Below are 16,190 nucleotides of genomic sequence, written 5' to 3'. Positions count from 1 at the left end.
CACATTTCCCAATGCACCCTCACATTTACTAGGGAGAAGACATGGTCCTCTCGAACTCATTATCAATATATTATTCATCTCACATTCCCAAATGTACTTTCATATTTACTTGGGAGAAGACATGGTCCTCTCCCATTAATTTCCTAATTTTATATTCATGTCACATTTCCAAATGTACTCCTAGAATTACTTGGGAGAAGATAAGTCAACTGTAAGGATGGATGAGAAGTTAATGACATTAATGAGGGGTGGTTGAGATAGAGGAGAGAGGGACGGTATTAAAAGGGAAGGGGGAAAGGAGAAAAGGGATGTCGGGTCTTGCTTATGATTTTGGGGGTTGATTGTGATTTTAGGAATGTTGTGATTTTTGGAGACCTTAGGAACCTGTGGAGGTTTTTTGGGTTGTTGAGAGGAGGGAAATATTGTTCCTCTTGGTCTGGATCATTCATCTTGGACACACACACTACATCTGGTTGGACTTGGGCTCGGAGGGCTAGGGAACCTGTGGAGGTTTCCTGGGCTAGGAATTATTTCCTAGTTGGCTGGGAGGTAAATCTAGTTGGGTTCGTCAAGAGGAGCGTTCAGCAGGCACAACATGACAAAGGCACCTCCACCAGCCACCGGTATAGGTATTCCTCCATAGATTACTCATGTAAATTTTATTAGAATGTAAATGGTAAAATTTTATTTGTTTAAAAGTTTTGTAAGTAAGTAAACTATTGCCTCTTATTGCATTTAAATTCTTCAGAAATAGATTTGTTACCAGACCTTAGGATAGGGCTCTTACATGAATCTTCAGTTATTTGGAGTACATTGGTTGAGTGCATGCATGCATCAACTGAATAATAACTCACAATTAGTTCCTCAAGCAGTTTGGAACTAATTTAAATGGACTTAACTTAGTAAACTGAGCTAACTAATTACAACTCAAATATAACTCAATCTTATTTCCTTAATTAAGGGATAATCTCCTTAATTTAAGGGATAACTATAGCATGACTTTAGGAAGACTTCTAACTTGAATTTATCCAACTAATTAATCCATAATGACTTAATTAATTATTTCCAAGCAGCTGGTGAGACTAAATTCAATTTTAATTCACAATTTTAATTCAAGGACAAATTAAAATTGGAATTTCTGGATTCTATTTTTATCATTTCTTGTTGCTATTTTCAACACTCCCTCTCAACAATAAAGGAATTCTACTCGATCCTGATACTAAACCTTTGGAATGTTCTGCATGCAACACTTCTCTCTAGTGTTGTTGCTCCAACAACTCCATAAACAAAAAAACTTCCAACCTGAATCAGTATGATGCATCTGTCATCAAAGTCTCTGACTGCTATTGCCTCTGTCAACTGAAAACTCTGCGCTTCGGCTGAATCTGCCTTTCTGCACTGTTGTTAATCTTTCTCTGCGCTCATTATTATCTAACTGCTCTAGCCTCTATCACTTTGATCTTTGACTGCATCAATCCCACTGATTCTTACCGCTACTCTATACTTTAGGCTCCTGTAGCAAGGTACGATCCATGAGATAAAACCTCTCCATGGACCTTGTCCAATTTCAGTCTTCTTGAGACTATCACTTCACATCGCCCCGCCTCACACCTGGAGGTATGGTTGCATGTGATCCCTCTGCCCACTTCTCCAATTGTGGCTCCTCTACAATTGCCTGAGACTTCTTCTGGGACTGCATGTTGAGAGGTAATTTACTCTCCCTCTCAACCACCAAGTCTCTAACATTTGCCTTGCTCCTCAAGGTTTTGCATGCATCTTGAACCTCAAGAGCATACAGGTTCTTGACTTGTGAACCGATCTGTTTCAATTGTCTCGTGGTGGTGTGTCTAAGGAAAACCTTTCCCTTACTAAAGACAACATCGTAACGTTTGTCCTCCAACATTGCGACCGATACCAAGTTCTTCTTCAGTCCAGGCACATACTTCACATATGTCAAGGTGATAGAAGCTCCATGTTCCCTCTGAAAAGAAACAATGCCCACTCCTAAAACACTAAACCTTTCGTTGTCACCCATCTCTATGCGCATCTTGAGGTCTTTCTCCTCCAAGGTACGGAATAAACTTTTATCGCCGATCATGTGGAATGAGGCTCCACTGTCAAGATACCAACCACAACCCATCATTGATGACACCATGCATGCGATGAGGGTAAAGTCCATTTCGAACTGAGAGGCTAATGCCTCACCTTCCGATCCTACCGAGGATCCCTTCTTGGAATTCTTCGATGGGAAATTAGTCGCATAATGTCCCATCTCAATTGAAATATTCTATGAATTCGATTTGCACCTGCAACCTCGAACTTCAAACTTTGAATTCTCTTCTCCGTATACTGTTCAAAGCTCCGATAAACTAAGCTCTAATACCATGTAGAATTTCCTGCAAATTCTCTACAAATCTACCTCTAAGATGTATGTTGAAAATCTGACTGTAGATTAACTCGATAATCAAATATACAGAAGCAAAATACTGTAATCTACTTCTATTATCAAACTTTGCGGAAGCTTAAAGATCGAGCTAGAATCAGAGTTGAACACATATAACCAGAAGAAGAAGAATCAATGCACATGAAACAAGAAAATACACAGGGGACAGCCTCAGCTAAAAACCCCACTATCTGTATTATCATACAAGGTGGAAATACATAAAAATTATACAAAGCCTTAGCTCTCACAGCTAGCCAGCTCTCAGTACAATCCTCCTGGATGCTCACAGGCAATCAAATCTTCTCACAAGCCTTCTCCTCTGCCCTCCAAGCTCCTATTTCCTTGCGCAGTTACCTCTGGGATGATCTCCTTCACCCAGTGTAACACTGCTCTCACACACTGCTCTAACACACTGTCAGAACTGCACAATCCTCAAGGAACCTTACCTTGACTACATGCATGAGTTTCCTTTATAGGAGAAAACATGCAACTGATAGTACACTGTCCTTGACATTTAGCTCAACTGGGTCTTTCTCAGAATAGACATGCATGAGTTTCTGATGAGGGAATCTTCAGTTATCTGGAGTACACTGGTTGAGTGCATGCATGCATCAACTGACTGATAACTCACAATTAGTTCCTCAAACAGTTTGGAACTAATTTAATTGGACTTAACTCAGTAAACTGAGCTAACTAATTACAACTCAAATATAACTCAATATTATCTCCTTAATTAAGGGATAATCTCCTTAATTTAAGGGATAACTGTTGCATGACTTCAAAAATACTTCTAACTTGAATTTCTCCAACTAATTAATCCATAATGAATTAATTAATTATTTATAAGAAACCGGTGAGACTAAATTCGATTTTAATTCAAGGACAAATTCAAATTGGAATTTCTGGATTCTATTTTTATCATTTCTTGTTGCTATTTTCAACATTCCATTGTGCAAGCATGTCGACAATGGAAGAAATATATTTTAGGGAATGAGATGATCATCCACATTAATCAAAGGCCTCTACATTTCATGTAGATACAAGGGAAGTTACGAAATGATGACCATACAAATTGATCCACATACCTGCAAAAATTCCACTTAAACATCAAATACAAGAAGGGTAAAACTAATTCTATCACATATTGCCTTAGTTGGCCCCCGATTGTGGTACTGACCACATTTCTTAACTCTTGTTAGCACGAGACCTTTTGGTAGCCAAAATTATACATCAATGAGTCTAACTTCACTGCCACATACCATATGTTGATCATAGGAAAACAAGTTCTAGAATTCCACCTCCAAGATGTGATCTTGTGCTATTGAGGCCACCCTTGTGTTCCTTCAAGTGTGTGTTCTAAGTTGATACGGGAGGCACATTATAGATGGTTGGTAGGGTACTTTGGTGTGGAAAAAATAGTAACAATATTCCAGAAGTATTTCTACTACCAAAATATTCGAAAATATGTCCAACAATATATCAGATCACGCACTACATGTGCCATTTCTAAACCAACTAATAAGAGGCAAGGGTTGTACACTCCTCTACCCACCCCAGACAAGCCCTAGGAGTGAGTATCCATAGATTACATGTCAAATTTTCCATCCACCAAGTGTGGTAATGATTGCGTGTTTGTGGTTGTTGAATGATTCTCTAAGATGACCATTTTGGCGCCATACAAGAAGAGTATCATAATTGAAGCCACTGCTAAAATCTTGTTTGAGAATGTTTGGGTTAATTTTTAACTACCTTAGACCATTATTTCAAATGGGTACAACAGGTTACTAAACACATTCTCATCCAACCTACGATATTTGATGGACACCAATTTGACCAAATTGATCGCCTTTCATCCCCAATCAGATGGACAAGTAGAAGTAGTCAACAAGATGATTGTGTATATCTTGCACATGTACAACTCCAAGGGTCCATGTACATGGGATGAAAGCCTTCCATATGTTCAACATAGCTATAACAAAGCCCTCCATAGGTATATTAGCCACAACTATTTTTAGGTGTGGTTGGGGTTCCAACCGTTGACCCCAATTGATGTAGCTCCATTGCATCTTCATTGGCAAAGTCCTCCCATGCTTAGGTTGAGGCAAATAGAGTAGCCAAATTTCTTGAACAAATCCAACACCTCCAACAATAGGTTCATGATATCTTGTAGGAAGCCAATGCTAGATACAAGCATCGACATGATGAGCATAAGGTTGCACATAAGTTTTAGGTTGGTGATAAGGTGTCGTTGCATTTACAGAAATAATACCTCATATGCCCCCATAGGAAGCTCAGATAAGTCTGATATGGGCCTTAAACAATCATAACTATTGTAGGTGAAAAATGTTTTGAATTGAATTTGGTTTGACAAGGCGAACCAAAAACAAACACATTGATTCAAAATAACTTTCTTAATGTGAGCTTTGCTAGTAGGAGGTTGTGTTGGTTTAAGAGAAGAGTATATAAGTACATAGGTGCGAACCTCATGTTGCAAATGGTATTGGTGCTATTTAGCATGATAAATGACATGCCTAGCTTGTTGATGTGGAATTTTGAGTAATATATCTACATAATCGAGAGGATAAACATCATACACCATAGTATCTTAGAAAGGGCCAATAGAAAAGATCACTAAATAACGTTGGGAGATAGTAAGACGAGGGCTTTCCTTTTGTAACCAACCGAGTTTATATGGGTTCGGGTGTGAAGTGGTGGGAATGTTAAGGTGTTGAATGAATTCCTGGGCCACAAGATTCTTTTGACTCCCATTGTCGACGATAAGAGTAGCCAATTATGGATAAACAAAGGTGCAACAATGATGTCAACTTCATTAGCAATTATGAGGATGAGAAAGGGGTCCACTTTGGTAGGATTATCAAGAGAAACAACTGCAGGAGGGGAGGGGAATCTGGTTGCTCGACCTCATTAAAAAGAGTCTTGTTGGTGTGCATATTTTTAAGTGCTCAACAATCGGTATAAGTATGTGAATTGGTCTTATGGAAGGTACACTAGGGGGTAATGAAATATGTGGAGGATGGGGCAGGTGTCACATTAGAAGGATTAGCAAGAGAGGGGCTATATTTGGGTTGAGGAGATTGGATTCAAGGAGCCCCTTTACGTTCCATGACCAAGGCTTGAAGAAAGGACTTGTCTAAGGAAGGACTATTGAACAATTCAACTTCTCGATGAAAAACCATTCACAAACTGGAATTAAATTTGAGAATGAGTACCTCTTATGGATTGGAGATATGTAATTGAATGCGAAACTTGTATAATACCTCGATGTAGTCTTATATTGATTGATTCGGTAATTGGAAAAGCTACAACCATTTTGCAAGGAGATTTTGTAGATATCTTGGGGGATATAAGCATGATCTTAATTCCTAGAAAAAGTCATCCCAAGATGTGATGCAAACAAGGGTAGTCTCTTCTATCTCTCTGAGCTCAATGACCAAGGATATATTCTCTAACTGGGTATCCCACCATGCTTGCGCCATGCCTTCCAACTGTAGGTTGGTGATTTGAAGCTTCATGTCCTCTACCATCTTAGGACATGTTTTGAAATAGGTGGTGATACTGCAAATCCAAGAATCAATAGCCTCTCCATTTATCTGGCTCGAAAATTTGGGCAATTGAGAGCATGTATCCAACTGCATGTACCCTGGAGGGTGTCTTTGTTGTTGCAGGTCGATTAACTTGTGGAAAGCCATGGCTACATCCTAGACTAGTGAGTCCTCAGATGTGGTTTCTTTACGATGCGACACGATTTTCATTCGCCGAAATAGATTGAAATGTAGATCTCAATGATGAGATGACTCCAATTGCCTTGAGGAAGGTGCACTGGGAAGGGCGTGGAAATGCTGAGCCACATCTATGAATATTTTTATTTTATTTGAATAGATGGATGGCTCTCGTCTACTTCTTGATGTTAAATAATAACATGTTGAGATCATCTGCTCTGATACCAATTGATCTACATGCATATATGAAAATTGTTAACCATATGTGACACAATGAAACAAAAAAAGATAAACAACAAGATCCTGAAAATAATACCACCATTCTATTATGAGGGAGAGCTCACCTTTTATAAGCAAGACAACTTCTTATGACTTGATTAGAAATAATTTTGCTGAGAAACAACAAAACATTATTTAGATATTGCTTTCCTTTTTGTAAGTTGCTCAACTAGTCAACATAAGAAAAATAAAATACAGATTTTAGAAACATCAAATTGATTATTAGATGTTTCCTTCTTCATTATGAGTTGCCTCAAAAGGGGTACACCTTTCATGGTTACTCACGATAGACACTTACCAATACATGTGTCTCAACCATACATCATACATTATTTCGTTTAATAATATATGAATGATTTATTTTAGAGTTAATATCTATAACACAAAGATCAAGGTCTTTATAAATTAGGGTTTAAACCCCCAAAAACATATAAATAGGTTATCCCAGCTAACTAGGTTATCCCATCTAACTAAAGGGGAGTGAAGCACAATAACAAAGAGCATCGCCAGACAACAAAAGTCTTACAATACAACCATATAACAAATCGGTATAATTGCACTGATATGTACAATGCCCCACAACACGATATATGAAACCTATGAAGATAAATCAACAACTTGGGATAATGCGTACCCTATGATTCGATCAATTTTTGGGTAGGAAGCCTGGAGGAATTCATTTGTGAAATTTGTTAAGTTTACGAATCGTAATTTTCACAAATTGTATTATTCCCTTCTTCTTTTGATAAATTAGAATGTACATCGGATCATGGCCATGGTCTCTGAAAGAGTTACTAGTATTAGAATCATAATCTTAGCACGTGGGATTTGTCAAATCAGCTTGAGTCATAAGATTAAATGAATTGTGTAGGAAGATTTTTGTTTTTTGTTTTTTTAATTGTTTATGGGTTTTATTTGCTTGGTAGGTGGAGAAAATCTGTGTTAATGTCGGTTAAATTAATTTTTCCCTTTTGAAATGATTTATTGTAAGTTTACTTATTTATTTTTGTTTGTCAAGTTGTCTGTGTCTTTTAGAGATGACAACAAGCTTAATTTTTAGCTTGAGAAACCACGATTCAGGAGTATCTAAGCCGTAAAAATCACTTGAGGATCACACTCGGCTTGGGCCACACCCACCCTTAACATGATTGTATTTTTTCCCACAAAATTTCGAATCAGTGACCTTCACATCACATAGTGACTTAATAATACACCCCATCACTGTCTATTCTATGCCTCGTGAGCAACATATTATAATAATTACTTGAAATGATTTCTTAAATTTATTTTTAAACTTTATATAATAACCAAAGTCATATGTCTCTAGTATTGAATTGCAAAGGTCTATATTAAATAATTTTTTATTTACACCAATTATCATGGTGAAAATGATTTTGAATTGAAAGTCAATTTAAACCAATATATATATATATATATGTTTGCCTTATCAAATCAAATAACCTCACTAAAAAAACTTCACATTGAGACTACTTTCAAAAACATCGCTAAGAATTGATTACTATAATCCCTCGCCTAAAAGAGCAGGGATTAATAAAAGAATAACCTAAATCTTATTGCTTAAGATGCATTTTCCTTAATAAATATGGAGAGATATTAAACATGCCATTTTTTGTTATTTGACTATTCTAAATAACCATTAACCATTTCCAGGTATATAATTAAAATAAGTGCTACATAGTAGCTTCTCTCTACGCTTAGTTTAAATATAGTTACATTAAAGTAAAAATTTTGAATTCAAATTATTGAGATATTTCGTTATTTGGAATTGGTCTATTTATATTTTACTGATTGGTAAACTAAGATATTTTGTTATTTGTAATTTCACATTGTGTAGTGGAGAATCTTATCCTACCCAATAACCATAATAATGTTTTATTAGTCCTTATCATGAAGTATAAAATTATATTTCCATGAACATTTTCAATAACTATAACTGTTTTTTAAAAATATATTAGATATTTTATAGTTTATCATATTATTTTGCAAAATTAAATAATTATGAAAATATTTTAGTTGAAGTAAACATTTTATTATTATTATTATTTATTTATTTTAAAAAAACTAAATTATAATTTTTTAATTGGTTGACAGATTAATTAATTGTAGTTGAATATTATATAATAAAAACGAAAAATTAAAAAAATTATGTTTAATTTAAAAACAAAATTAAATAATTATGAAAATATTATAATTAAAGAAAACAATTTTTAATTTAAGAAAATATAATTAGTAAAAACATATAATTAATTGTAACATGATAGAAACACTTAATATAGTGGTCAATAAGTCATAGTTCCATGCATGTATATGAATTTATGGGTTTACCACAAAGAAATCTTTACATAACTAAGTAATATATATATATATATAATATTTATTATAAGATGTTATTAAGTTTTATTTGTATTTAATAAATAAATTTTATGTAATTTAGATATTTTATATTTAAATTTTTGACCTATGTAATTGAAATTTGTGTCAATAGATTTTTTAAATGATTAATTATAAAAAAAGAAGAGGTCAAATAAATTTAATGGACCATATTTTATGATGGAACATGTGTATTTTTGGCTCATTAATCCATGCATTGAGCAATAACATGTTCATTTTCATAACTAATCAAATTACAGAAAAATAAATTAAAATAATGTAAAAAAAAATAAATTTCAATATTCAAAGTTAAACTATGGAAACATGATGATTTTTTAAGTCAACCCCAAAATAATATGAGTTTGACCATAAACTCAATGCAATATCCTCCCGGATAATAAGTAAACATAAGTTTATACTAATCGTATATAAATGTAAATTTATATTTATTAGATACACTTATATATTTTTATATTTTAAAAATTTTAAAAAATATATACAATTAGCGATAAATCATATTCAGAATAATATGTATGAAGTTGTGTGGATTCTAAGAATACCATATATATCTTATGTAAATAACAAATCTCATTGATAATATATATTCATAATATATCTTAATTAAATAACATATCTCATTCATAATATGTATGTGAAGCTATGTAGATTTTATTAATGGTATTTGCATACTATATAGAAAAATGAAATCATCTCATATAAACCCCCTATCATATCAATTTTATAATACACAAATATAATTATACGATACTTTCACATTAATAATAATAATAATAATAAAATTCTTTGTTATCATTTTTGATTACATAATGTTGTTTACATATTTGTTACTGTAAATTTTGTTTGAGAGCTGAAGTAGAAGGTCGAGTGTTTTTGCAACTATGTCTTTTTATTTTGTAAACAAACATTACCTTCATCAAGACATTTTAGTAGCCCACTCGCAACATGTAAGTCATAATCAAAAACAATTTCCTAAATGCTCAACTTTGCTAATTTGTGTATCCCTCCACATTATAGTGGAATTGATCTCCTCTTCCAAAGGGTTCCAAAGTGAAGAGAACTATGTTCACTGTTGCATTCCTGCACATTATAGTTCCACATATTTCTGAAACAAAAACTGTTGGAAAAGCATGTATGAAATCGTTGATATATGTAATAGGAAGTACATAATCTACAACTTCATCCTTGAGGAAATATTTATTCCACATGCTCCCAAATTCCAATAGGCATCAAGTTTTCAAAATTCCATGTTTTGTTTGAAAACAAATTGTTGTCCTTTTCAACCTGTCTAGTCCTCCAAGCTTCATTTTCTAAACTTTGAAACAAGAATGGGAGCAAGTAATCCACTTATTGCCCATCCAAAATCACAACATGATAAAAATACTTAGGGATTCCTTAAATTGCAGTAGAGAAGGACACCATTTCAATTCATTTAGACCGTTGAGCACCCCATTAAAAATGTGTTTCTCAATTGTTTTTTTTTCTCCCCCATCCAAACAACTTCACATCATAATCTCCAAGACGTTGTTAAGAGAAGATGGTAGAATATCACAGTGATGTCTCCTTGAAGATTGCTTCTAGTTTAGTTATGAGTTCGGTGATAAGAATTTGATATATTACAGATTCTATAATGCACTTTTACTCACTTGGAAAGCTCTATTTTACCAATACTTTAGCATCTTGATTCCTCATACCTTCCACATCCACATCTTATACATTCATTTACACTTCTATCAACATATCTTTGCACCCTTTTTAATGCAAATACTAATAATATATTTTACATAAATAACAAATCTCATTCATAATATATATGTGAAACTATATAGAATCCATTAACAATATATACATATTACATTAAGAAATGACATCATCCTATACAAACCGTCAGTCATAATAATGATATAATACACAAATATAATTATATACTAACTAATTATCATACAATATCAATACCACATAACACTAACTAATTATTATACAATATCTAACAATAACCACACCTAACATTACAATCCGCACAACTTCATTATTGAAAAAAAGAGTTGATCGAATATAAAATTTGAAATTTGAAAATCATGTATATAAAAGCTTTAATCATGCAAAATAAACAAACTTACTTTCATATTAAGATATGTTTATTCTTCCCTTTATACATACGAAGAGTATATTTAACTTATGATATATTCTTCCCCATATCAATAACCGAAAACAAAAGTTATATGGGTATCAATCTAAGAAGTACAACGTACCACATTGAGTGGTAGTAACTACTTTACTAAAGGCAATATAATTTAGGACTAATTAAATTCAACACGAAACCAAAGTGGGCTTATTATTATTTGCATTTATTTCGTGAGCTTCTTAGCGTAATAAATATATTTTTAATTTATTTTTTTTTATAGTTAATTAATTAATTGTTTTAAGAGGTAATTTCTAGTTTAATATGGTAGTGATGTTGTAATGTTAACATAAATATTTTGACCACATAAAAAATGTTCTGATAATTAAAAAATATAAAAAATTAACAATCATAATTTTTAACTATAAAATTATAAAGTTAAATTAAACTATAAAATTACCATGGTTGACAAGCCCATGGTATTTGTAATGATGAAACTTATTTAAAGGTTTGAGCAAATCCATCATGGAATGCAAGAGTATTAACTTAGATCCATCTTAACTCTGGACTTGATCCCTATGGGTGCTTGGTAGATCTAGATCTAAGTTGGTTTATTTATAATTAATAATAAGAGCTAATTCTAAAATGGCATAAAATAGGTATTTATTTACATACATTTTTTTTTTCCCTGACAAGAAAGACCCAATGACTAAGCAAGAGTCGAGACATCCCGTTATTGATCACGGATGGAGTTAAATTCCCTTGGGGCCGCCTACTCCCTTGAGCCTAATCAACACAGGCTAGAGCATGCCACTGAAGACTTGAGCCTGAGTGAATGTGATGACAAACCACAGTCCCAACCACTTGAGCTAAGAACCATTGGCATTTATTTACATACAAATTATAAATAATAATAATATAATTTAAGGTCACAATCAAGTTAGATACCAAATTGGTCTATAAAACTCCTTTGTTTGTGGAACAAGATACTTTAGAAAGTTTACGGAATTGTACATACTCTAACCCTTTGGATTTGACCCTGTGACCTCTTAGGAGGAAACACATGTTCTTAACCATCAGACCCACTTAATCTATAACAAAAGAAAGGAATATTAGGCACATATTTATAATCATTTTATAATTAATTAATTACTATGCCACTTTAACTTTGAAATTAGGATCTACGCACATAATCTTTATAGTGAAACTTGACGTTAGATTTACCCAAAACATAATAGGATAACATATTTATAAAAAGCCATGATACAAAAGAAGTTGGGGATACACACCACTTTCTTTTAACTTTCCCTACTTGAAATAATATAAGATATAATTTATTTAGTTTCATATCTTAATTACTCTTGCCTACCTCCTTTATGAAAACCATAATTATCATGACACTTCTATTTCCAATATGTTTATATATATAAATGATCTTCCAAGGAATATTTATCCATTTTCTTTTATTTATCTAATAAACATTATTGGTCTTAAGTAATGATAATAAATATAATCATCATCTTTATTTATTGTTATCGTTGTTGTTGTTATTAGTTATTGTTTGATATATATGGCTAAAAATTGAATATAACAACAATGGTTAACCATGTTGACAATATTAGCCACATTGACCTACTAACTCCTAATCCTTTATGTACTAATCCCTAACCTCCTAATTGTATTGAACCCTAATCCACTAAACCTATAATACCTAACCCACTAGCCTCTAAACCCTAACATACTAACTCACCAGCCTCCTAACCTTTAATCCCCTAACCCTATAACCCACTAACACTAACACACAAACTCCATAACCTTCCATTCATCCCACTTACTGCTAACCTGCTAAACACTTAGATATTGATTGACCATTAATCACTTAACCTTTTATTCCTTTGATCTAATCCCAAGAACCCACCAAGTCTAAATCCTCATCCATTGTGGTTAGCCACATTGACCATGATTTTCCATATTGATGATATTAACCATATCAACTATGGTCGGTCATATTAATGTTATAGACCATGGTTGGCCATATTTATTACACTAACCATGATTTACCCCATTAACCATGGTTTACAATGTTTGTCATGACCTACCATCATTAACATTATTAACTAATTAGCCATATTGACCACATTTACCACCTAACCTTGTAACCCTTGTATTCCATTACCTAGTAAACCATAAGCTAGCCCCTAACCTCTTACTTGACCAACCCCACTAACCCTTGACCCATTTACCTTCAAACTACCACCATAGTAACCCCTTAACCACTAACCCATAGATCTACTAAACCATAACCCCCAACCTCATAATTGACTGACCTCTAACCCTCTAACCCCTATTCATCAACCCACTAATTCAATATCCACCATAGTTAATCATATTAATCACATTGACCTACTAATACCTAATCCCTTACCCCTTTAACTCTAATATCTCACTAAACCATAACCTTCTAACCTCTAACCCCTAACCCACTAACGATTGATGTTTTAAATAAGGATTATTTGAGTTGTCATTATATGCCAATATATCTCTGTCTTCATAAAGTAGGAAGAATGATATTCTTTTTCCATATTTGTGTATGGGGGACTCACAAACTCACTGTCCTTGGAAGTACATAAGGATATTTCATTATGACCCTAGGCTAATCACCCAGCGACATCAAAAGATGACATGGGCATTGATGGGTCAATCATCAACATTACAGAAATTCTAGCAAGAGAAGTCACTATCTCTTTCAACAATCACTACTTCCAAGGTGATGTTTCAAAACCTTTTAGTGTTTTTCTGTCCCCACCCAAGGATATTAAAAAAAGGGTTTACCCCATATTTCTCGAGGATTCACCCCTTGATAATACCACCAACACCATCTTCAACTACCATTTTTTCCTTTGGAAAAATAAATTGTAATTTTATTTTCCAAAAAACAAAATTGCATTTTGTAGATGCCTAAAGGCATTTTGTGTTTACTTAAAAGGAAATCCATATAAAAAAATACTCCCAACTTCCTTAATCCTCCCAAACAATTCATATAAATGATTCTATCCCATAAAAAACATTAATATGAGAAGGAGATACATAACAAAACATAAAAACTCCTAGATAGCTCTAAAATTGTAAAGTTTTAGATGCTCTCAAGAATATTACAAATACACTAATAATAAACAGTGCCAAGATGATATCTCCTGTTAAGCAAATCATCCAAATCAACAAAATACTTGGTAATAGGTGAGATGGAGAAAAACAAAGCATTATCCATCCATAATATCCCAAATATGCCATTCGTAGGATCCAAACATAGGCCTTCCTTGGACAACCCACCCACATCAAAATTTCATTATTTATACACATAATGAGAATATATGCAATTAAAACCAAATTTATAAGCTTGTACCTCCTAAAAAAATGGGCCTCAAAGGAGAATTTTCTACATCATTTCCCCAACATCCACTTTATAACCACAAAAAACCTTGAGAGTAATAATACCTTTTTTCAATTGCTAAATTTAAAACATGTTTAAGAGCTAATAACTTTGCAATTTATTTTTTGTTTCCCTACTCCAAGCCATCTTTAAATTAAAAATATTTGTTGTCATTCTAATGTAAGATCCCTCTTGTTCCGAACTAGTGGATCCTCTTGGTAGGCACCATCAAAATAAGCCCATGTACCACTTTTATCAATTTCAATTACAACTAGCCATCCTTGACGTTTCTTATTTGAAGACTAGTTGAAAGATTTGAGTTGAAAAACTCTATCATGTAATTTGATTTGGAAAAATAAACCTATCCTCAAACATATAAATCCCCAAACTCTCATGAGAGGAAGAGCTTTATATTTCTTTAACAAAGATTTATTACACCATCCATGTAGATAACCTTCAATAGAATTCCCCTTCCATAATTCTCTAAAGGCTATTATTGGTTAGCACTACTTCTTGTTGTCAATATTGACCATAATATTTACTTCATTCTCAAAAAAGCCATATGACCACAATTCACACACATCTATTGAGTAGACTTATTCTAGAGTTAAATGTTTCACATATATACATTTGTATGTGCGTTCATATGTTTGATTTGGTTAAATAAACCTATCTTTAAACATGCCATTATAGTGACCAACTAAACTCCAAGACTATCATTAAAAAATGAGTTCTATATTTCTTTACCAAAAAATTATAACACTATCACTTTAGATAACCTTCAATATAATTCCCATTCCACATATTATCACTTTAGATAACCTTCAATATAATTCCCATTCCACATATTATCTTTTAGTAAATTCCAGATTTTTAAGAAAATTATGAAGTTTTACATTGTGATAGCAACTAGGGAACTCCTATTATTAGTCCCTGCCATCTGGCAATGGCCAGGGACTATAGGAATCGGAAAAATGGTATTTAACATTAATTCACCTGCTTAACATTACAAATAACAAGCGACTATTACAAATAACCAAACTTTTATTGAAAAATTAATTTGATAGTCTTATTTAGCCTCTTCCCGAGGCAGGATGAGGCAGGATGGGCTAAAACATAGGTTACATAGGTTATATTCTTTTTTCCATTGGGCAGAGTAAACTAATGCTAGCATTAGTTTAAAACATTAAGTGTTATACTGAAACTGAACTGAATTGAATTAATTCTAAGCTCATAAGCTTCACGGCAAGGTGGCATGTCCATCTGCGAAGAAGCAAGGTGGCATGTCCATCTGCGAAGAAGCTCTAGTGCGCCTGCTCGCCTGCCACGTACCACTGCTTCAATCTAGGTAAGAAGCTCTAGTGCGCCTTCTCGCCTGCCACGTACCACCGCTTCAATCTAGGTGCCATTCCATAAACTGGAACAGTTGTCCCTTTCGCCAGATTGCATAGGAGAGTTTGGTCCATAAGCCAAAGTCTTTGAGTCTTCGGAGTCCCTGAGTCTTCTGCATAATAATGGAGTCCAGTCCCTTGCTAATACTCTGATGAAGCGCTCCACCGTTTGGCTGTAGTCCTGTGCGCTGTTGGAGCAATTGAGGCCACCAGCGCGTCTAATGACCTCAGCGCGTCTAGTGACCTGCATTATGAAGCGTCTAGTGACCCGCATTATGAAAGTATACATGTCGAAAGTTAAACAGGTAAATCACCTATCGCTTAACTGATTGATATAGAGACTTGAAGATTGATATAGAGACTTTTTGAGTCTTCG

The sequence above is a fragment of the Pinus tabuliformis genome, chromosome 3_1, assembly GCF_031772625.1.
Source record: "Pinus tabuliformis cultivar Carrire ecotype Pingquan chromosome 3_1, CPIR1, whole genome shotgun sequence".
Lineage (NCBI taxonomy): Eukaryota > Viridiplantae > Streptophyta > Pinopsida > Pinales > Pinaceae > Pinus > Pinus tabuliformis.
The sequence above is the reverse complement of the archived record's forward strand: the minus strand, read 5'-3'. Positions refer to the sequence as shown.